The following is a 24380-nucleotide window of genomic DNA, read 5'->3' on the forward strand; positions in this document are numbered from 1 at the left end:
GTGTGTATTCCTAATACATGGAGTGTGTTTACCAGAGCTTGTAAATACTTATAGATCTCCCTTTCCTTTAAATGGTTTTACCAATTATTGTCTGATGGTCCATTTAAAAATTAATCATGTTCTGCCTTGTGACACATTTTCTCTTTTGACTTAAACCATTATTTCATTGGTATTTAATTTTATATAACTTTGTCTTGTTTTCTTAAATTGCATATCAGAGTCCTTAAAGATCAGGTCCACTTGCTTATTTTTTAGTCCCAAAGTGTGGAGCCGGATATCTTACAACAGCAGGCCCTTTGGAATCAGACCTGAGTTCTTTATTACTATGTGACTGTGGTCAATTTTGTTACCTCAATGAAACTGTTTTGTCATCTGTAAGTGGGAGTGATAATATTACCCTATGTGATTATAAGGATGGAATTGTATGATTGTGTGATGGGCTAGGCCAGTGGTCGGCAAACTGCGGCTCGCGAGCCGTGGTTTGCTGCTCTGTTGACTAATGAGTTTGCCGACCACTGACCTAGACTCTCGATTCCAATAATTACAGGCTGTTTTTGTTCCTTGTGATTAAGCCCCTATCCCAGTGGTCGGCAAACTCATTAGTCAACAGAGTGGCAAACTGCGGCTCGCGAGCCGCATGTGGCTCGCGAGCCATAGTTTGCCGACCACTGGGCTAAGCTGTATGTAACATTACACACTCCAGGGCTGTCATCCACGTGGACTATGTATAGGTGATACCACCCAGGTAATGAGTCTGGTACATATTAGGCATCCATACATGACAGTTATTATGGCTATTACTGAATCCCAGTCTCAATCACTTAATTTTTAAAAAATATTTTATTTTTTTAATCCTCACCCGATGATATTTTTCCATTGATTTTTAAAGAGAATAGAAGGGAGAGAGAGAGACAGAGAGAAAGAGAAACATCAATGTGGGAGAGACACATCAATTGGTTGCCTCCTGCACACACCCCCATCAGGGCTGGGAGCCTGTAACCAAGGTACGTGCCCTTCACCAGAATCAAACCTAGGACCCTTCAGTCTGTAGGCCTATGCTCTATCCACTGAGCCAAACAGGCTAGGGCCCAATCACTTAATTTTTAAAGTATAAAGAAGACAAGCAGAGACAAAGCTGAATAGTATGTAAGTTGTTGGCAGCAAAATAGCTACCTTTGGCTCAGGCTTCCAAGATCCACACAGACTTTAATTTTCCTTGAGAAAAATTCAGCTGTTTTGTGAAGCTATGATGATTGTTGCCTCAATAAATGTCTTTCAGATAATCAGTTCTGATCTCGGTTTCCTGTGATTTGAGGTTGGGTGGTGGAGAAGAAAGGAGCCACTGCGTCACGGAGATCCTCTAACCCTAGAGGTTCTCTTCTCAGTCTGTACTTGTGGGTTTGGTGATATCAGTCTGTACTACTACGGATGGATGGACACAGGCTTACAATGAGGTTTGGGCATTTTCAGATATTTTGGAAGCTCTGACACACAGATTCTTGATTCATTCCTTATGGTTAGCAATTGACTTAGTTCATCACAGCAAAAAGGAATACAGTTGGATGGGATGAAAGTAGGAAACAGAGGACTATAAGGGCTAGTGAATGGAGAATCTGAAACTCCAGGTAGGTATTAAATAATTGAGGTTTTGGCCCTAAAGATGGTCTTTGCTTAGTCGAAGAAAAGGAAAGGTGTCCTTGAATAATTCTTCAGGGTCATAGAGTAAGTGACATTGATGGAGCAGGCAAAGTGGTTACATAACATGTTTCCCCGAAAATAAGACATCCTCTGAAAATAAGACCTGCTTACAGGTTTCCTTCTGAGTGAAATATAAGGCACCCCCCGAAAATAAGGCCCCCAGGTTCTGTCTCAGAATGAAAATTAATTTACCGTAAACTGGTCGCTAGGGCCGCCCCAACTGGCGTCTAGCAACCAGTGACATTACGCGGAGTCCTGACATCACTGCTGTGTGGAGGCGGAGCGGAGGTCGGAGTGAGCGGTGAGCGCAGGGTGGGAGAGAGGAGGAGACTTTCGCAGATGCATGTAGAAGAACAGGAGGATTAGAGCGGACGGGACGTGGTGAAGGTGGTGAGTGCTGGTCTGTCTCTGGTGACACTACCTGATGCTCGCGGCCGCCTTCATGATGACTGAAGGTACTCAGTCAGTGGCAGACCCTGCTCCAGTCCAGATCCAGGCCCCAGCAAGCCCAGTGACAGTCCCCAGGCAGGCCCCAGGGGGTAAATGTCTGATAAAGGGGTAGGAGGGATGTCTGGTGAAGGTGTTCAGTGGCACAGGGGTGGGGGGAGGGGGACCACTTAAAATGACACAGGAGGATCAGAGGGGGCAATCAAAATGACACAGGAGGATCAAAAGGGGTTACTAAAATGGTAATCCCCCCTCTGATTCTCCTGTGCCATTTTGATTCATTCCCCCCTCTGATCCCCCATGTGTCATTTTGAGTGATCCCCCTCCCCCCACCTTGATACCCCAATTCCTTTTTTTTTACCCCTAGAAATGAGCGCAAAAAGAAAAAGCTACTCCGTGGAGTACAAGAAAGGAATCGTGGAAGACTCTTGGGGCCAAAATCTTACTGCTTTCTGCAAAGAGAAGATGTTGAGTATCCGATTGGTCCGAAAATGGCGAGCAGAGTATGGTAACCTCATTGAACAAGTGGACAAGGGAAATGCTAAAAAGCACAAGTGTGGATCAGGTCGGCAACCATTATTTTCCGAGCTGAAAGACCTGATCTGTGAATGGGTTGTTGACAGGAGAGCAAAGGCTTTGGTTGTGAATAGGGCTCAGATTCAAGAATTTGCCCTTGCAATGGCACCACAGTTTGACATAGCCCCCAAAGACTTCAAAGCATCACAACACTGGCTGGATAATTTCCTTCAGCGAAGTGAACTGTCTTTAAGAAGATCTACAACATTGTTTAGGTTGGAAGATACTCAAGTTATTAAGCGAGCACTTGCATTCAAGTCCTTTATTGATGATGCTGACTTCTCTAAATACAATCTTTCCAACATGATTGCTATGGATGAAACTTCAGTGTTTATGGGCCAATCATCTCAAACAACAATTGAGCAGCGGGGTGCCACCTTAGCGTACATTCCCTCCACTGCTTACGAAAGTGCACGTGTTTCCTGTATTTTGGCAATTCGTCTGGATGGCACTAAAATCCCACCTTTAATCATTTCTAAGGGCAAGAAGGAAAAGATTGAACGTGTTTTGGGCGTTTTTATTCCTGAAACTGAAAAAGCCTGGGCCACACCAGCAGTTATAAGGAAGTGGGTCGATTTAATGCTGCTGCTTGTTATGCGAGGGAGCCAAAGAGGTCTGCTAGTCTGGGATGCAGCCAGCACTCACCGCACTAAAGACATGAAGACATTTCTTCACGAAAGAAAAATAGATCAGATAATGATTCCCGCAGGAATTCTGGCCTATCTCCAGACTCTTGATATTGCAATAAACAAGCCATTCAAAGACAATTTGCGCATGGAAATTAATGACTATGTTGAAAATAGAATGGAGAGAAATCAGCGTGGAAACTTTGTGAAACCTAAACTGCAAGAAGTTGTGACTTGGGTGAAGAATTCATGGGAGAAAATCACTGACAGTTGCATTGCAAATGCACTGCGAGCAGGCTACCTTGACAAGAAGTACTCGTTTAAAGACAGTGCTATTGCTAAACATGAGAGATTTGGTCCACTGATTCTGAAAGAAATGGAGTCACAAGAAATTCACCAGGAAATTCAGGAATTGGATTGTTATGATGATGTTCCAGAAGATGATGACATGATTGTCATTGAATAAATGAGTAAATTCTTGATACTGTAGGATTCACAATTTGTCTGGTTTGTGTTGGCAACTACCATACTACCGTACCGTATACAGGTAATAAATTTCCTTTATTTTCATTTAACAATAAATGTGTACCGTATTCTTCTTCATGGAAAAGTAAGACATCCCCTGAAAATAAGACCTAGCGTGTCTTTGGGGGCAAAAATTAATATAAGGCACTGTCTTATTTTCGGGAAACACGGTAGTATTAGGTTAATGTCACATCACTACATTGTATGAAAGAACCTGTATTATTAGGCAGTTTCTAAGAGCAAATTACAGAAAAATATTAACTGGTTAGTAGCATCATAGGTAATAGAACTGAAGGCACTTTCAGAGGTGGCCTGGCCCAGCCCCTCTGTACTCAGGCAAGGGAGTGCCTAAATCATGCAGGACAGATGTCATTTGCATCTCAGTGAGCTCACTAAAGATTGAGAGGCCTTCACATTTTGTGTAGCCCATATAATTATGTTATCACCCTGAGAGTAAAAAGAAACAGCATCCTTATCCAACCTAAAACACAGCTGATTAATTGCGATTTGTGTCTTCTTTTCCACAAACAGACTGGTGTTTGAGGTGGTGTCATGTAGATGGATGACTAAGAGCAAGCCCAAGTTTTCACCTCTTACTGAACATCTTTGTCTAGGAGAAACATTAATGTTCATTCACTCCACAGATATTTATGGAGCACCAGGCTCTGTAATAGGAGCTGAGGACACACCTATGAGCAAAACAGAATTCCTTCCCTCAATACACGTATGGTCTGGGGGCGGGGGTGGTGGGAGGGTGGGCAGACAAGTAGAAAGATAATATTTATTAGGTAGTATGGCAGATATCAACATGTGAGTTTTTATCACATGATGGGCATTGTGCTAAGTGTTTCAGGCCACTTCATCTCATTCATCTCATGATTATTCCTCCATCATAACCTTAACGTTGTAAAACAACTCATTACATGCAAACTTTCCTTTCTGGTTGCAGTGCTCTTTATGGCACATCCTAAGTTCTTCCTGATGATGGCTTAGAGTAAATTTATGATCAATCCTGCACATTTTGCTGCTGAGATGTAGAGGAATTATTTAAGGCTTTAAAAATCCCCTTTCTCTAACTTTCAAGCTTTCAAGCCTAGTATGTTTCTTTGGGTTTCAAAAACCTGCTTCTGGAAGTCAAAAGCTTTCTTTCTCTTTACATTTCTACAATAATAATTTTAATGCTCCTTTAAGTGGATGGAATCCTCTGGTTAGGAGGGGAAAATGTCATATGCAAGAAAGTGAGGGGGGAAAAAGGAATAACATGTTTCAATATACCATCTCTCTCTCACAATATAACTGCATATACATAGATACTTACATAGCTATAGACTCTAGGATTCAATGCCCATCCTCATCCAAAGATATATCTATTTTAATTGGAGATAATTTGTAAACTCACATAATACAGATTACTTTTAATTGTGGAATTTCAGGCATCCGTGTACTGGGTAAGGTTTTTATATTTTCTCTCTATCAATTTTTCTTCTTTGCAGAACCCATTGAGCTAATGACATTCTATACAAAGTTGTTTCTTTATGTAAATTGGTTAATTTGAAACATGTATTATAGTTTCTTCACAGGCACTTACTGCTCCTCAACATTTCTGCATTTGACTCCCTATATGTCTGTACTATACATACATATGATTGTAGTTCTCTAAAATAATCATTATTTTGATGATAATGATTCAGAATGGTCGTAAAGGTAGTATCTGATTTCATTTGACTGCAAGTACAAAGACACAATTCTTCCTGATTGGGATATTTAATGGCAAGTGGTATAATGATGAAGAAGACAGCTGTGATGACCAATTTGTTCAATCTGTTACTGGGTAGACTAGAAATTAACCATTGGGAAAAGAAAGGCTTCCCTATTAGCTTTATTGTGCTATTGGTCCATCACATACTGCTCAGGCTCCTAAGATGAGGACTTACCAAATATTAACCAAGCCCTAGCTGGTTTGCTCAGTGGTTAGAGTGTCGGCCTGGGGACTGAAGGGTCTTGGGTTCAGTTCTGGTCAAGGGAACATACTTTGGTTGCAGATTCAATCCCTGGCTCCGGTTGGGGTCTGTATGGGAGGCAATCGATTGATATGTCTCTCTCACATTGACATTTCTCTCTCTCTGTCTCTCCCCCTCCCTTTCACTCTCTCTGAAAATCAATGGAAAAAATATCCTCGGGTGAGGATTAACAACAACAACAAAATTAACCAAAAGAATGAATTTTGATCCTGAAGCTCACTTTTGGTATAAATGCAAATTCTGATTTTGGTCTACAATCAGAATGTACAGCTTTACCTGTCTCTGGTATAATTCCACTTTGGCCAGGTGATGATCATGCTGACCAAGCTGTAATTTCTCTTTTGAAGCACAAAAGGAAATGAAGGTTTTAATAACACTGCAAGACTCTGAATTCGGAAACAGGAAACGAAGGTTTATTAGTAACCAGGTGGTTGTCTGGTGGGCTCTCCCATATAATGTACCTTCCCCTTTCCTCTCACCATGGCCTTGAATGAAACTTGCAGTGCTGGCTATTAAAGTCCTTGAGTACATTCTCTTCCCAAGCCTGGACAGATAGTGTTAGGAGGGCCAAATGGGAGTATATTTTTTTCAGATTCTTTGGAAGTATGCTCATTGGTTTCTTTCAGTCTTCAAAAGGATTTTCTTTCTTCCTGTTTTGACAGGAACAAATCTGGGAACCACTTGAAATGACACAATATGAGACCATGGCAGCTATATGTACATCTGTACACTTAGAGAATGTGTTAGGAAGAGCATGGTTAGGCACTATCTTTCTTCTTTCTGAAGTCTAGGTTATATTTGTATACACGCACTTCTCTGCTTATTTATTTTTAATATGTATTTTTATTGATTTCAGAGAGGAAGGAAGAGGGAGAGAGAGATAGAAACATCATATTGGCTGCCTCCTGCATGCCCCATACCAGGGATCGCGCCTGCAACCCGGGTATGTACCCTGACCGGGAATCGAACCGTTGACACTCAACCATTGAGCCAAGCTGGCTGGGCAGCATCTTTCTATCTCTCTCTGTTTATATTTTCCCCCTTCCCTCCTGCCCTCTCCCAACACCCCATAATCACATTACAGATTGGAGTAAATTTGCGTAAATTTGTGTTTGCTCTCAGGCAGCATGAGAAACAGCAGATGTGCTGCACAGGGTGTGGGAGGAGAGTTACAGCGCATAATACATGTACTAAGCATAAATGGGGAAAGTTAATTGTTATCATTATTATTTACTATAATGTGTCTTAACTATATTGTCATTGATCTGGTGACTTAATATTTCAATGGGACAGGCAAGATGGTTTAGACCTAAAATATCAAGCACCTACGAAGGTTATGATTTCAAGACAATATTCATAACCCTAGGGGGGGAAAACAAAACAAAAACTAACAAATCCTTTCATTTCCCCTCTGAATATTACTGAATTTGATCTCTCTTTCCTTTGGTGAAAAGCTGTGGTGCTGATGGAGCTGCCTGACTGAGTGGTGCTTCAAGACTCATTTAGCTATTTGCTTGGATTCCTGAGGCCCAAGGAACCTGCAGTCTTGTTTATGGGAGTAGCATGAAGAAGAGAGGGAAGAAAGAGCTGGAGATAGAGAAATGAGAGAGAGAGACAGAGAGCGCGAGAGAGCGCGCGCGCGCGAGAGAGAGAGAGAGAGAGAGAGAGAGAGAGAGAGAGAGAGAGAGAGAGAGAGACTGCAGAGAATGCAGGGTTATGGGAAGGGAAGGGAAATAAAAAAGGAATCAAAATCATTGTCTAGAATCAGAATGTACAGCTTTACCTGTCTCTGGTATAATTCCACTTTGGCCAGGTGATGATCATGCTGACCAAGCTGTAATTTCTCTTTTGAAGCACAAAAGGAAATGAAGGCTTTAATAACACTGCAAGACTGAATTAGGAAACAGGAAACGAGAGCTCATGCTACTGTTGGAGCCTTGAGTTGTTTCTGAAATGTAATTGTGACATCCCTTGAGGACATGGTGTACTGCAGAATAGCACATTCTAGGTGCTAGTATTTCTGTTGGCAAAGCTCCCATCACAGCCTCAGACGCTCTCTCTTGCCACCCAGGCTCCAGACAGTGACGACGAATGATTGCTCTGCTTGTTCCTATGTCTGAAAAAATAGCTTTAGAACTGTACCAGCTTTATGGTTGAGCAATTGAGGCATTTATATAAAATTTGAACCTAGCCATCAAGAGATCTGCTAGAAAAAAAATTAGCAAAATCAAATTTCAAGATGGCATTATTCACCATAAGGAAAACCACCAATTCAGCAAAAGGGAAGGCAAAACTGAAATTTATCTTCAAAGCTAAATATTGTACCTTAGACCAATTTTAACCTCTAATGCATTGGAAGGTTAATAATCTCCTTTTGTCTGCTTAAACCTGAAGTTAAATGGTTAACAAAAGGTCTTGGCTTGTTAGATTTTTTCTTTCCTTACAGATTAAATTTTTATAAATAGAGATGACTTACTAGTTTAAATGTTTCTCTCAGCTGGATCCAGAGACAAGCTGTTTTATTAGTCCTAGACTGGAAAAATTAAGTTTTTACTGTGAGGAAGAGAAGGAAGCCAGCCTTCACAGTGGGGAGCGTTTGGGGAGGGAGAGGGAGGAATGGCAGGGACCCCATTGCTCTGAGCAGAGCAGCCCAGATTGCAGAAGCTCCAAACAGGCCCAATCAGGGCAGTGGGAAGATCCCAGCCGGATGTTACAGTTTTTGAAATGGTTCTCCCTAGCAATTTCATTTTGCCCCAGGGAGGTGTAAACTTTCAGAAACAAATATTTATTGAGATTTTTTTTTTTTTTTACATTCAAAATAGAGAGGAACAAAAAAGAATAAAAAGAGAGAAAATATGTACATAATGACAGTGACCACTTAGGTCATGTTTGCCACTTTTTAAAAAAATATATATTTTATTGATATTTCACAGAGAGGAAGGGAGAGGGATAGAGAGCCAGAAACATCGATGAGAGAGAAACATCGATCAGCTGCCTCCTGCACACCTCCCACTGAGGATGTGCCCGCAACCAAGGTACATGCCCTTGACCGGAATCGAACCCAGGACCTCTCAGTCCGCAGGCCGACGCTCTATCCACTGAGCCAAACCAGTTTCGGCAATGTTTGCCACTTTTAAAGTGAGACGGTACTTTTATTTCCTCGCCTAGCCATCAGCACTGTTTTTAGAAGGAAGGAGTAACAAATAAGTGCTCTATTTAAAGCTCCAATTTTATTTTGGTAAAAGTAAAAAATAGAAATGTTATTTTATTTCATATTTTTTATTTATTTCAAAGAGGAAGGGAGAGGGAGAGACAGACAGAAACATCAATGATGAGAGAGAATCATTGATTGGCTGCCTCCTGCACACCCCCTACTAGGAATTGAGCCCACAACCCAGCCATGTGCCCTGACCAGGAATCGAACTGTGACCTCCAAGCTCATAGGTCGACACTCAACCAATGAGCCACACTGGCCAGGCTAGAAATATTACTTTAAAAAGAAAAGTATACATTTGTGTGCATATTATTATACAAAATTATAAAATTATACAAAAACAAGTACTATGTTAGAAGATTTAAGGGGCAATAGACCAAAGTGCTAATAGCAATTTGAAGAAGACATGGAATTACAGATGTCCTCCCGCCCCCCCTGACCATTTTTTTCAGTTTTCCAAACTTTTTATAGTGTGGTTTCATTGCATCCTATCTAATCCTATCTAATAAAAGAGTAATATGCTAATTGACCACAACTCCGCAGGCCACGCCCACCAGCCAATCAGGAGTGAGTATGCAAATTAACCCAAACAAGATGGCTACGGCCACGGAGAGAGCAGGAGGCTTGGGTTTCCCTGGCAATGGAGGAAGCCAAGCTTTCCGTCTGCCCTGGCCTGCCTTGGCCTCCGCTGAAGGCTACAAAGTTTTAATTATAGAAAATAAATAAATCCCAACAGAAATGGCTCTGGCCACAGAGCGAGCAGGAGGCTTGGCTCCGCTGAAGGCTACAAAGTTTCAATTATAGAAGATAAATAAATCCCAGATACCAGGGCCTCCGCTTGGGTCACTGGGGGGCGTGGCCAGCCTGCAAACCACCACAGGCCCCTCGACCAGGCCGCCCCCACACCCCAAGGGAACCCCCACCCTGATCCGGGACACCCTTCAGGGAAAACCAACCAGCCCCCACCCGTGCACCAGGCCTCTATCCTATCTAATAAAAGAATAATATGCAAATTGACCGTCACTCCAACACACAAGATGGCTGCCCCCATGTGGTCAAAGATCACTGCCCCCATGTGGACACAAGATGGCCACCACAAGATGGCCAGCAGGGGAGGGCAGTTGGGAGGGACCAGGTCTGCAAGGGAGGGCAGTTAGGAATGACTAGGCCAGCAGAGGAGGGAAGTTGGGGGCGACCAGGCCTGCAGGGAAGGGCAGTTGGGTACCCAAGCCTGCAGGGGAGAGCAGTTGGTGGGGGACCAGGCCTGCAGGGGAGGGCAGTTAGGGGTGACCAGGCCTGCAGGGGAGGGCAGTTAGGGGCAAACAGGCTGGCAGGGGAGCAGTTAGGCATCAATCAGGCTGGCAGGGGAGTGGTTAGGGGGTGATCAGGCTGGCAGGCAGAAGCAGTTAGGGGCAATCAGGCTGGTGAGCAGTTGGGAGCCAGAAATCCTGTATTGTGAGCGGGCAGTCGGACATCCCTCGAGGAGTCCCAGGTTGGAGAGGGTGCAGACTGGGCTGAGGGACACATACACCCCCACATGACGAATTTTGTGCACCAGGCCTCTAGTCTATAATAATTTTTGAAAACATAGGATGTAGGGAGAATAAATAAATCTAGAACACTTTAAGAGTGAGAGAAGGAGAGAGACAGAAAAATAAAGAAAGAAAACAAAGGGAGGGAGGAAGGAAAGAAGAAAGGAAGAAGGGGAATTAAATATTCTCAAGTATTGTCAGATGGTCAGAGAGAATAAAGAAACTTGGTTAAATAGTCTTGAAAAACGTTAAACTTTGACTTTTGGTCTTGAAGTACCAGGAGATTTTTGTGTTTATTTTCAGTTTATGAATGACTGAGTGATGTGTCAGCATTTTAAAAAATGGAATTGAAACCAATGTGCTTTTTTTCTTCAGCTTACTAATTGAAATGCCTGATAGCCCTAGGGATGAAGCAGCTGCTTCTCAGAAAACTGCTACAGGTTTTAGATTACAAGGTTATTCGGCAGAGTTGTCCTCTTTATCTACTTGCCTAAAATAGAATTTGGTTACATGAAAAACAAATATATATATATATATATATATATATATATATATATCTCCTACTAGATTAGAAAGAAAGTGAGAAAAAAATTGGTATTACTAAAGAATGTCTACTACAATAAAATAATTCTTTTAGAATTTTCATGTAAATATATTGCCCCAGGAAATATTTCAGTTAGAAATTTAAAACTATTTAACACATATAATGTGCCAAAGATTTTGTATATTTTGTTGACTAAAGCACCAATGCCTTCTTTAACATAGTGTGCACATATATTTACGTATCCAATACAAGAGGACTTTACTCAGAGTGTATAAGAAACAAGGAACTTAATTCAATAGGAGTTGGAGCTGGACTGGCCTTTACAAAAACCATTACTGTCCAATATAACTTTTTGAGATGATGGAAATATTTTTTATCTATATTGCCAACACAGTAGCCACTAATCTTGTGTAATCACTTGAAATGTGGCTAGTATGGCCCTAGCTGGGTTGGCTCAGTGGATAGAGCGTCAGCCTGTGGACTGAAGGATCCTGGGTTCGATTATGGTCAAGGGCACATGCCTGGGTTGTGGGCTCGATCCCTAGTGTGGGGCATGCAGGAGGCAGCCGATCAGTGATTCTCTCTCATCGTTGATGTTTCTGTCTCTCCCTTTCCCTTCCTCTCTGAAATCAATAAAAATATATTTTAAAAAAAGAAATGTGGCTATGGCTAGTATGACTGAAGAACTAAAATTTTAATAATTAAATTTAAATAGCCATATGTGGCTAGTATTCTGTATTGGACAGTACAGATCATACTTATTTGGCAGGTAAGACAATCAAGAGGCTAAGTGAGAACCCTAAGACAACTGTGAAATCCGCCATTCATTTTCAACTAATTTTCATTAAGGAGGTGTTAGGAAGGAGAAGGAAGATGAGCGAGTTGTTACATTAATGTTCTAAGACTGCTCCCTGATAAACTTTTCTTTTTAACCTCTGGAAATACCTAGAAACCACCCACCCAAGAGGGGTCATGGGTAGATTACCCAAACAGATTAAGCCCCCAAGCCCACTCTGATTCTTATACTAATAACTGTCAGGTTGGAAGAGAAAATATTATTCCTGCTTTATATCTGAGGCTCTGATAGGCCAAATGATTAGCTCAGGTTTGCCTGTCTCACAAGTACATCTGCTGGAAAAGGTTTTTGACTCTTCGCTCTTTCCGTTATACCTGGCTGCCTTTCATCTAAGTCCTGAGAAGGTGTAAGACTTGGGAAGCTGCTTTAGTGTGTAGGACAAACTGAGGGAGCCCCACAGAGCAGCAGCATCTCACAGAAAACATCCTCTGGCAAAAGTCTAGTGGGAAGCTGTGTAGGATCCAGAATTAAGAGAATACAGGATTGATAACATGTATGCCTTGGACAAGTTACTAAGCCTCTTTAAATACCACTTTCCCTATTAGTAAAATGAGGATAACATTGGTACCTCGTAGACTTCTTGTGCAGGAAAATGAAATGATTCATGTAAAGTGCTATGTGCAGGCATATAGTAACTGCTCAGTGCACGTTAGCTATAATTATACATCTACACTAATAAAAGAGAAACATGCAAATTAACCATCACTCCACTATGCCAAGCCACACCCACCAGCCAGTCAGGAGTGAGTAGGCAAATTAACCCAACCAAGATGGCGGCCGGCCACAGAGCTGGAGCAAGCAGGAGGCTTGGGTTGTCCCAATGATGGAGGAAGCCAAGCTTCCTGGCCAGCCCTGGCCTCCACTCAAGGCTACAAAGTTTCAATTATAGAAGATAAATAAATCCCAATAAAAGTGGCGGCAGCCATGGAGCTGGAGAGAGCAGGGGGCTTGGGTTGCCCCCAGTGATGGAGGAAGCCAAGCTTCCTGGCCAGCCCTGGCCTCCGCTCAAGGCTACAAAGTTTCAATTATAGAAGATAAATAAATCCTAGATACTTGCTTCTAGCCGGCCCTGACCTCCACTCAAGGAGGCGCAGGAAAAAAAAAAAGAAAAAGAAAAAAAGAAAAAAAGGAGGGGCTGGGACCTTGGGTTGCCAGGGGGTGATCAGGCCAGGATGGGATGGCAGGGGCCATTGGGGGTAAGCAGACCAGGAGGGGGGCCAGTTGGGGGTGAGCAGGCCATCAGTGGGGGTCAGTTGGAGGTGATCAGGATAGCGGGGGGGCGCAGTTTGGAGTGAGCAGGCCAGCAGGAGGCAGTTGGGGGTGAGCAGGCCAGTGGGGAGGGAAGGTGGGGGCGAGCAGGCCAGCAGGGGGGGCAGTTAGGGGCGAGCAGGCCAGCAGGGGGGCAGTTGAGGGTGAGCAGGCCAACGGGGGGGCAGTTGGGGGTGAGCAGGCTGGTGGGGGGGCAGTTGGGAGAAGCAGGCCGGCAGGCAGAGTGGTTAGGGGCAATTAGGCAGGCAGGCAGGCAGGTGAGCGGTTAGGAGCCAGCAGTCCCGGATTGTGAGAGGGATGTCCGACTGCCAGTTTAGGCCTGATCCCTGTAAACCGGCAGTAGGACATCCTCTGAGGGGTCCCAGATTGGAGAGGGTGCAGGCCGGGCTGAGGAACACACACACAGACCCCCACCCATTATTAATATAAAAAGATGTGAACTGTGTTTTCATTGCTTCATTGGCCTGTTTCCAGATTTGGAACTAGGAGGCAGTGATCTTGGGTTAGACCTGCATTACAACACTATACTCAATATCTTAGTATTTTCCCATATTTTTCCCTTCCTCTACAAGTTTCTATTCTCTTTCTCCCACTACAACACCATAGGGAAAATGTTATTGTGTTACCATCCCTGGAATCTCTCCTTCACTGCTACAATTTTTGTGAAGTTCTAGAGGAAATAGTGAGGGAGACATAAGAGTGGCTGGCAGATTCTCAGAAACATTGATTGGTCACCTGATGTCCACCATCATCATGGGAGCAGCAGCGTGAAGCCCCACACCCAGTTCAGAGGAATCTATTTTGACAAAGTTTCTAAAATTAAACTCTTTTTTTTCCTGTGGAAACAGTTTCCCCACAGTCCTACCATCATTACCACTATAAAAACCAAGTCATTATCAAACTAAATGGGAGAAATCATCCTGTACATAAAGCCCTTTCAGGAGTTATATCCAGACACTTTATTCCTTGCTTCAGGCATCTCATAACCTATGGGCTTGTTCATGAGCTTTGGAAGTGTTCAGGATGGACACAAGAACATCTTGGTATCAAAGATATCATTCAGATTCCTAGATCCCTCCTTAGTGGTCAGTTCCACTATGGGAGAAGAATGCCAAACTCTTGTAGGTCCTGCATGTAAAATAGGGCAAAGTTGAAGACCAAATACTATAAGTTAAATGGAATGCATTTGTCCTATCTGGTGGGAGGAAATGCATAGCACTAGAAAAACAGTAAAAGCACCGTCCCATCGAGGGAGGTAAATCTTTGTAGTCTAGATGAGCATAGCTCATCCCAATTCTATTAACTGCCATCCTTTTAAGAGCATTCCATGTCAGTAATCCTCCCCCTGTGGATTATTCAAATGAGTAGAATGGTTGTAAAATCCTTCTTTGGCTGATATAGACAATGACAAGAGGACAGCGTAGCGCCCTTTGTGCCTCAATCTCAATAGAACATAAATATTTAATAATGACTCTGATCCGTGAAGCACCATGTGTCTCCATTCTGGTCAGAGCTTCTATTTTTGTTTTTGCTAAAAACTTGCATTATATCAGAGTGTGGATAGATAACCTGTAAAGCTGTTTTAGTAACTGGAAAAAAATATTCTGGTTAAAGCTTAGTGCCAGTGTAATCAGGATCACGATTTTGATGTCCACACACAACAGTTAAATAAAACAGTCTAGTTCACATTTATAGACTGAATCCACAACTGGGACCAGCCTTTTATTTATTTTTTAACATATTTTTATTGGTTTTAGAGAGGAAGGTAGAGGGAGAGAGAGATAAAAACATCAATGGTGAGAAAGAATCATTGATCGGCTGCCTCCTGTATGACCCCTAATGTTGATTGAGCCCGCAACCCTTGACTGGTATCGAACCCGGGACCCTTCAGTTCACAGGCCGATGCTCCATTCACTGAGCCAAACCAGCAAGGGCTGGGACCAGCCTTTTAAGCCAATATGCATCACTAGACAAGATGGCTAGGCTACAGAATGTTTATGGCACATTTTGCCTGTCATGATTACTAGATAAAGCAATACGAAGACCTTGGCTTCAGATTTGAAGGACAGCACATTATTAGCATTGTGGTGAGAAAGTGCTAGATCTAGGTGCAAGCCCAGGCCACTTACCAGTCTATGATCTTGGGCCTTTGAGTCATGGGTTGTGCAATTTGGAAATTAGAGAAAAAAAAAGCATTTCTTCCTATATCATAAAGGTGTTGTGGGGATTAAATTACAGAATGAATGAGCAATCTCTTTGTAACCATAAAGTGCTTATACAAATAGAAGATACTATAAATATTTATAGCTTAAATACTTGGGATTTTTTATAGTTACTGATGAGGAAAATGAGACATTTTTGGGGGGCTAGCAATCTGAATCTGTGCCAGTAACCTAATGCACATTCTTGTTAGCCTGTAGTCTAGTCACTGCCCCTTCTTTAATTATCTGGTCCTGCAAGACCTGTTTACCTAAGTATTACTCCCATTTTAGAGAGGCCATAAACCATGAACAATACACAACCCCCAGACAGGGTTATCAGTGCTGGCGCCAGGCCAGGCAGCCCGCGAAAGGTCTGGAAGTCCCATCCCATATTTGGGGGAAAAAGAAACCAAAGGGTATTAAGGGAAAGCTTCCTCCATATTGGTTTGCTCAGAATTTGGAGAGAAACAGTCTCCCCTGAGTCACTGTACCAGTACATGTGGAATGCCTGGAAATAAATGGGTTTTTCCTGTACTCCCGCGTATTTTTCGGTAGCCTGGTAAATTGTGTAACATTACTATTGTGTGTTTGTTTTGTTTTCCCCTAGGGTCGCTTTACAGAAATGTGCCCTGCATTTCAGTTATACTGGCATTTAGACCTCTGCTTCATCAAAGTCATGGACAAAGTTTCATAAATTCTTCTTCATTGAAATAGGAATCTCACATGTCTCCAGTAGCACATTATCACCAACAAATAGTTATGATGAATGACTGTGAGGCAAAGTTGAGGGCCACTGCATAATTATCCTTCTACATAAATTACATTAAAAATAGTAATGTGTAACACCTGCAGAACAAGGCTGGCTTTTTGAGGTGTTATTTTTAGTTGAATTGGGCAGGGCACAGGCAACTTCCTCCTGATGAGCTGTAAAAACACCAAGAAAACTTAAGAGGCAAGCATGGCTCTGCTTTCTGTTTTATACCCACCCCTGCATGCTGCATAGCTGAATTGTAAATAATAAAACCATAAACACAGAGAAGCTCTGATTTCCTTCCTTCCATTGAATTAGGCTTTAGTTTAAAAGTCACACAAGATCTCAGAAATGATCTATTTAAAATACAAAGTTGGGTGCAGAGAGAAACAGTTCAGTGACCTGGGGAAGCTGTGGGAGGGAGCAAGGAATATCTTCTTGTATCTGTACCTTAAACTTTGACACAATGGATTCCTCAACAATTTAAACACTGAGGAGAAGATGCCATATTGAGTGAGAATTAAGAACATAAAAGATTTTGGCCAGTGATAACAGAAAAAGGAGAAAAACTTCAGTGAGCTGGGAGAGGTAGTTCAAAATCAGGTGGGGTTGATGCCGAAACGCAAAGGCTAGCCCTGAAAAGCCCTTAAATCTTTGCAGAGCCTCTGGGTTCCAGGTGGGAGTTAGCAGCCTCTAGGCCATAAGAAAAGTGCTACCTCGAATTCTGAGAGATTTCATCAGGGCAACCAGAGAAGCTACGCCGACATAAAGGCAACTTCTCATTCCCATAAGAAATCATGCCAGGTACATTTTCCTCAGGCATTTAAATAGAAAAATCTTTAGTTTCTAGATTCAGTACAGAGTTAATGCACAACTGCTGATGTGAGGAAAGCAACAGGATTTTTCTTGATGGGGGTGGGAGAGCATTGGACATCCTTTGGGGAAGACTTAATTTTTGATTCATTTCTCCTGAGAGGCAGAGGGGAAACCTTGTATTTTTTCTGGATATTTTGCTCATTAAATCATTTGGAGCCATGACTCAAACATGGCCTCTGGAGACGGATAAAGAGAATTTCAGTGTATTTTAAATAAGGTCTTTTGCTTGGAGTGAGTATTAAAACTATTGATCTAGTTGCTTGTTTAAGAATATACATGTATGAGAGCCATGAGAATGCCTGCCAATACCTAATACCTATCAATAAGCAAGATACTATTGTGTGTGTTTGCTTGGACTTTTCTGTTCTCAATCTGTTATTGCTTTGGTGAATTAATGGTTGATATTTTTACAAAGGATTTCTAGGATTTCTCACAATGACAATTATGCTTGTGTTTACTATTATTTTCCACAACCTAGATTATTTTTTTAAAAATATATTTTATTGATTTTTTACAGAGAGGAAAGGAGAGGGATAGAGAGCTAGAAACATTGATGAGAGAGAAACATCGATCAGCTGCCTCCTGCACACCCCCGACTAGGGATGAGCCCGCAACCAAGGTACATGCCCTTGACTGGAACCGAACCTGGGACCCTTCAGTCCACAGGCCAACGCTCTATCCACTGAGCCAAACAGGTCAGGGCCACAACCTAGATTATTGTTAGGTCATTTAAAAAATCCTGAAGCTCCTTTTGCAAATACTTCCATTATAGACACAGTTTAATACCTTGTTTTCTGAAGGATATTAGCTGTGATATATGTTAAAAAAAACAGTGAAATTTTTATACAAAAGTTGTATCAGCTCTTTTCTAGGATAAGGTTAGGAACTGGGTATCACTTGATGGCATTTAGCTATAGGACACCTACTCCTATGAGGTTCTCAAGGGAGTCATGCACGCAAAGAACAACGTTAAATAAGAAATACTATATTTGCTTTTTTTTAAAAAAAAAACAAACATTTTTGAGCCAGATCTAAGATATCACCACCCACTCCCCCACAACATAAATAGTTTCACCCAATAGGAAAGCATTTTAGCAATGCGGTACAAAGGACCAGGTAACTTCACAGATTCCAATGAAAGAAAGTTTCTTAATGGCAGCTCTCAAGGTCATAGACTTAGAGAGTAAGGCGATATTAACATAAGCCTCAAGAGAGTTGTATGACCAATGGGTATTTTCCAGCTTCTTCCTATCATTTGCTGCATGTAGGTACGGGTGCAGAAATACAAATTAAACTAGGTAGTAAATGGTTGCATGGAGAAATAAAGACTTGGACTCTAGGATCACATAATTTTGGTCTTAACCAAAGTAACATTCCTTATTATGTGATGTCCATGCTCCTAGGATGGAGTGTGTGGTTTAGACTAGAGGTCAATGTAGAGCTTTTACTTCTTCATAATCCTAAAAATTGAAATCCAGCATGCTTCACCTATGGGTAGCTATATGGTACAGGAACTTTCTATTGCACCATGGAAACAATGATCAGCCAGTTTAGGTAGCCATGCAAAAAGAAAGAAATGGTTGCAGGTTCCCATGATAAACCGTAGTGACTTAATTGATTCTTCTACATGGACTAAACTGAATACCTAACAGTTACTTTGAAATTAACATATCCAGGCCCTGACCAGGTAGCTCAGTTAGTTAGGGCATTGTTCCAATACTCCAAGGATGTGGGTTTTATCTGGTCAGGGCACATACAGGAATCAACCAGTGAATGCATAAATAAAGTGGAACAACAAATGAATATTTCCTCTCTCTCTCTGTCTCCCTCTCTGTCTCTGTCTCTCTCTCTCTCCCTCCCCCCCTCTAAAATAATAATAAAAAATAAAATTAACATATCTAAAATAGGGGTTTCCATATCCAACCCCTATTTTAAACCTGCATATCCCCAAATCTTTCCCATATCAGTTAATGGCACCCAATTGCTTGGGCCAAAAGTCTGTAAGTCATCCTAAATTTCTTCTTTGTCCTTACTCCTATCTACAATGTCTCATCCATCAATAAGTCCTCTTGGTTTTACTACCAAAATGTCTTCTGAATCCATACACTTCTCACTCTTTTCACTCCTACCACACTAATCCAGGCCTCTATCACTTCCTGCCTGGATTATTGCATGGATTACAGTGTTGTAACTACGGCCTTGCTTCCATTCTTGCCTTATCACAATCATTCCCAGTGGCACAGCCAGGATTAGGGTTTCAATTATAAATCAATTCATATCCTTTCCTGTTAAAATCTTCCAGTGGTTTCCCAGTGCATTTAGAATAAAACGTCAAACTCCTGGCTAACCTGGCCATTATGGCCTTCCTGGTTCTTCATGATCTGGTGACTATTCACTTCTTGCCCCTCATTTTGACTACTTCCCACCTTACTCCCAGCTCTCCTCCAACCTCTTTGGCCTTGCTTCATCTGATCTTTGCATAATGGTTCCTTCTCTTTATTTAGGCTAAATTCTCACCTCCTTGGGCCTTTTCTGACACCTTAAACTAAATAAATTACCTCTCTAAGACAATCTAATTACTGTGTTCTATTTATTCTTTGTATTCTTTAATCTAAGATGACCTCATTTGTTTGTTGATGTCTTTGTCATTTCCTGCTACAGTGGGAGTTGTAAATCTATTCACTGCGAATTCCCAGTGTCTGCCTTGTTCCATAAAGCAATTATTATTTATTGAGAACCTTAATAAATGAGTGATTTTTAAAAGTCATCCCCCAAAAGTAAATTTGGCCCAAACAGTGTTCTGTAATAAGACCAATTGATTTGGCATCTTTGCCTTTTGGATGAACTAAGAAGGAAAGTGGGAGAGATGTGAGCACATTGGGTAAATGCTTTCCTCTCACTTTAGACAAAACACTTACTAAGCAAGTATTGAGTTTCTGCTGTGCATCATGTGTTAGGTGCTGTTAAAGCATGTTACTGAGCTCTAAAAGTTCAGTTGTAGAGGGAGGATTCACAACATGAATCAACACACGGAGAATAGCATGGTAATAAATACAATAGGAATTTGAAGAGGAAAAGATCAGTTTGAAATGCAATAGTTGGGCTAGGCTTCATGAACGAAAGAGGATCAACTATGACATATGGAGGTAGGGAATCTGAAGGGGATCTCAGAGAGGAATGGTCATAAATGAAGGGGAAAAGGTGGGAACAAAATTTTTGAGGGCCACATTTTGCCCTTGGAAAGCTAAGAAGAGAGTGGGTTAGAATCTGCTCAAGTCATACATATTTAGAGTCCAAAAGAATTCAGAGTGAGCCTACAGAAACAAATAAGTGGGTGGAAGGTGATTTATTAAGGCATTACTTTCCTCTTTAAGGTCTTGGTGGTATTTTTCTTGGGAACTGAGTTTCATTTGTTAAATATCTATTATCTTCCTACTCTGTACCAGGTGCTGCTGCTGGGTTCAACAGTACACCAGAGATCATAGTTCCTCTCCCCAGGAGTTTATAATCTATTTATGGAGATACACGATGCATGAATAAATTCATAATAATAACTCAAGCATATACAGAAATAATTTAAAAATTGTATATTTTAGGCAATTTTTTTTTATACTAGTGATGTGGAAAGAAGCAGAAAAAGAGGATTGTTTGGAGAAGAGAGGATGCTATTAATAGGTTATTTGCAAGGCTGTTTGTACTAGTGTTAGAAAGGACAGCAATGTGGCTGCCCCTTTTTGTAGCCAGTGCCAAAACACAAAACTATAGTGAAAGCATAATTACAATGGACCCACATAAAATGTTCTCCCTCTTTTTCTCTTTAATTTCCTTCTCCTACCTTCAGACCCTGCTGTCAATTTAATCACAGTGGAGTAAAAAGTACAGAAACTATGAACAATGCATGATAAACATGTGCCTAAGAGCAAGGCATGCTATTGGGATGAAACTGGGGAGCATAATTGTAAACATGTTGGAGGGCAAGTACCAAGCGGGAGCTCTTCATTCAGTCTGGAGAGGTACAGAGTGGCAATTTAATAACTTTTGTTGTTAGAATAATAGGGCCCTTCACAGGAATATCCTCAGCCTCCTCCAAGACATTGGCGGTCATGGCAGTTACTAAATGATCAGTGACCTAGTTCTGATAAAAAGAGATTTCTTAGGGAATTGTGGCATGTCTCAGCTTTAACTTAGTCCTCCCTCTTGGATCTTGTACTAGAATTCAATAGTAGTTATTTCTGCAAGGAGATATAGATTCATACACTCCTTGATTATGTAGATTCATATTTCATTGTAGTGTTCTCCTAAAATCTTCATATTGGGCCCTAAAGATCTATTTTCATAATATAGTAGTATATTAAAAAATATAAATTCTTACAGGTAAAATCACCTCTCAACAAAGCCAGATACATCTTGTGAATTGTTGAACAGTTAACCTATTATCAGATGACTATGCCATAGTTTTATTTATGCATAACAAAATACCACAGACAGTGGTTTAAATGAAATTTAAGCTGCTAATTCTAAGCTGCTAATAAGAAAGTTTATTTTCTCACAGTTCTGGAGGCTAGAAGTCCAAGATCAAGGTGTTGGTTTCTTTAAAGGCCTCTCTACCAGACTTGCAGATGGCTGCCTTCTTCTTCTTTTTTTTTTTTTTTAATATATATTTATTGATTTCAGAGAGAAGGGAGAGGGAGAGAGAGAGAGAAACATCAATGATGAGCCCTAGCTGGTTTGGCTCAGTGGATAGAGTGTCGGTCTGCAGACTGAAGGGTCCCGGGTTCAATTCTAGTCAAGGGCACATGCCCCAGTTGTAGGCTCGATCCCCAGTAGGGGGTGTGCAGAGGGCAGCCGATCAATGATTCTCTCTCATCATTGATGTTTCTATCTCTCTCTCTTTCTCCCTTCCTCTCTGAAATCAATAAAAATATTTTTTAAAAAAAGAAACATCCCACATGTTTCTGACTCCTGTCTTCCAAGCCTTGCTTCCTGCTTTATACATTCTATCAGGGCAGAAAAGTGAGTCTGCCATTTTCTCTTATCTTGTAGTGACTTTTACTCAGCAACTCCTTGTTTCCACTTCCTTAGCTGGGCCAGGGAGAGAAACTGCCTCGGAGTAAGGAAAGATCCAAAAGGTTTAATTTCCTAACACTACTTTTTGAGCATTTAAGGATTTTCAAGCTAATTTATCCAAAGACACTCCTGCCTTAGTTTCTAACAAATAAGTCCATTCTAAGCTGCTAATAAGAAAGGGAGGCCCTTCAGAGAAAGACAGCCAAATGTAGAAAGTGGGACAACCACTGGCTTGTGAAACAATCAGAGCAGTTCACTCTTCCTGCTCATTTTCTTTGATCTTCATGAGTGGCCAGAATTCAGAACTTAAAATTGTAAAGGACGAGCCATCCCCTTGTGAGAAAAAAGTTGGGCAGGTAATTTGACCTTCACTTTACATAAAAAAACACAAAACAATATTCAGAGAATTCAAGAGTTAAATGTAAGAATATTAAAGTGTAGAAAAACTAGCAAAATAGAATTAGATATTTATCAAGTTTCTGGAGGGGCAAGAAAATAGTGAACTTAGAAGTGATAGAAGTCATGAAGAAAATAAGGGGCAGATTTGACTGTAAAACAAACTTTTAAAATAAAATTAATTTTATTTAATAATTATTTTAGTTATTTAAAATTCACTTTATTTATATAATTTATTATTATTTTAGTTATACTTTTATTAATATTTAATGATATATTAATTTAATTTTTAAATTAAATTTGCTTTATCCTACCTGGCTGTTAGTGAAATTGGTTATCGGTAAATTAGATTTTGAGTGATTGGTTTGAGAGTGAGAAAGAAAGAGAAGTGAATAATTTTGCTGGAGACAAAGACAGGATTAGTGAATGGTTAGATATGAAAGGCAGGTAGGATAGAAGAGTCAAGAATTAATCTGAGGTTTGGGGCCCAGAGAGCTGGGAGGGGAGTAGAATGAATGAAACCAAACAGGGAGCAAGGGAAGCAGGCATGGCTACTCCAAGTTAAAATCACTATGGTCCTTGGTTCCCACACTTTAGCCTGCATCAAAATCACAAGTATGTTAAAACACAATTTGCTGGGGCTATCCCCAGAGTTGCTGATTCAGCAGGTTTGATCATTTGCATTTGCATTTCTAACAATGTCTTAGCTGATACTTTACACTATTGATCAGGGGAGCTCACTTTAAGAATCATTATCTGGTTTTTAGGATGGGGGTGGTGGAAGGTATCCAGTATAGAGGACCTGGAGCTTTGGAGAGAGCTCAGAACCAGAGTTAAAAATAATAATTGGTACCACTTACTGTAAAGCTTCCCATTGGTGTGCCAATAGTGATTATCCACTAGGGTGGGGACTGGACGACAGGGGCTGGAGAGATCAAAGCTCTCAGGTCCATTGTCCTTGATCTGAGCAGCTGCTTCCATTTACCCCGAGTGCATGCAAATATTATCATTTTGCTTATGCAAGCAGTGATATGAAAAACTGTAAAACATTGAAAAGCACTGATTTACTGAGTGCTTATTCTGTGGCAGGCTGAATTGATAACCTCATGAGCAAGATGCTATTATTATCCAGGTTTAAGAGAAGAGAAAATAGAGAGGTTTAAAGGTTAAACCACTTCAATGTCACATGGCTAGTAATTGGCAGATTCAGGATTAAAGCACTGTTCTGGCCCATTTCCAGACCTTGAGCTTCTAATCATCATGCCTTTTAAAGGCTTTAGACATTATCTGCCTAGAGGTGATATTTAAAACAATGAGATTGGATGAGACTACCAAGGAAGAGAGTTTAGAGAGAAATGTCCTTGTACCTTGGGAAACATCTACATTTGGGGAATGAGGGGAAGAAATGGAGTCCTAGAGTATTTCACAAATATGAAAGGAGAAGAAGGCATCAACAGAACAAATTTCACTAGTGTCATATGCCTTGAAGCAGAGAAAAGGCTACTGAATTTTCAGACTAAGGTCATTCATTATTGATCTTTAAAGAAACTGCTGCATCAGAGAAGTAAAGATGAAAAGCATAGCTAGTGTTTTAGTTATCTATTTCTGATTTACAAACAACCCCAGACATAGTGTATTAAAAATAATAACATAATTTGTTTCTTACATTTCTGTGAGTGGATTTGACTCATCTGGGTGGTTCTTCAGCTCCACATGGTGTTCACTGGGGCACTGGGAGGCTGCGGTCATCTGGAGGCTTGATTGACAGGAACATCGAAAAT

The sequence above is a fragment of the Plecotus auritus genome, assembly GCF_963455305.1.
Source record: "Plecotus auritus genome assembly, chromosome: 6".
Lineage (NCBI taxonomy): Eukaryota > Metazoa > Chordata > Mammalia > Chiroptera > Vespertilionidae > Plecotus > Plecotus auritus.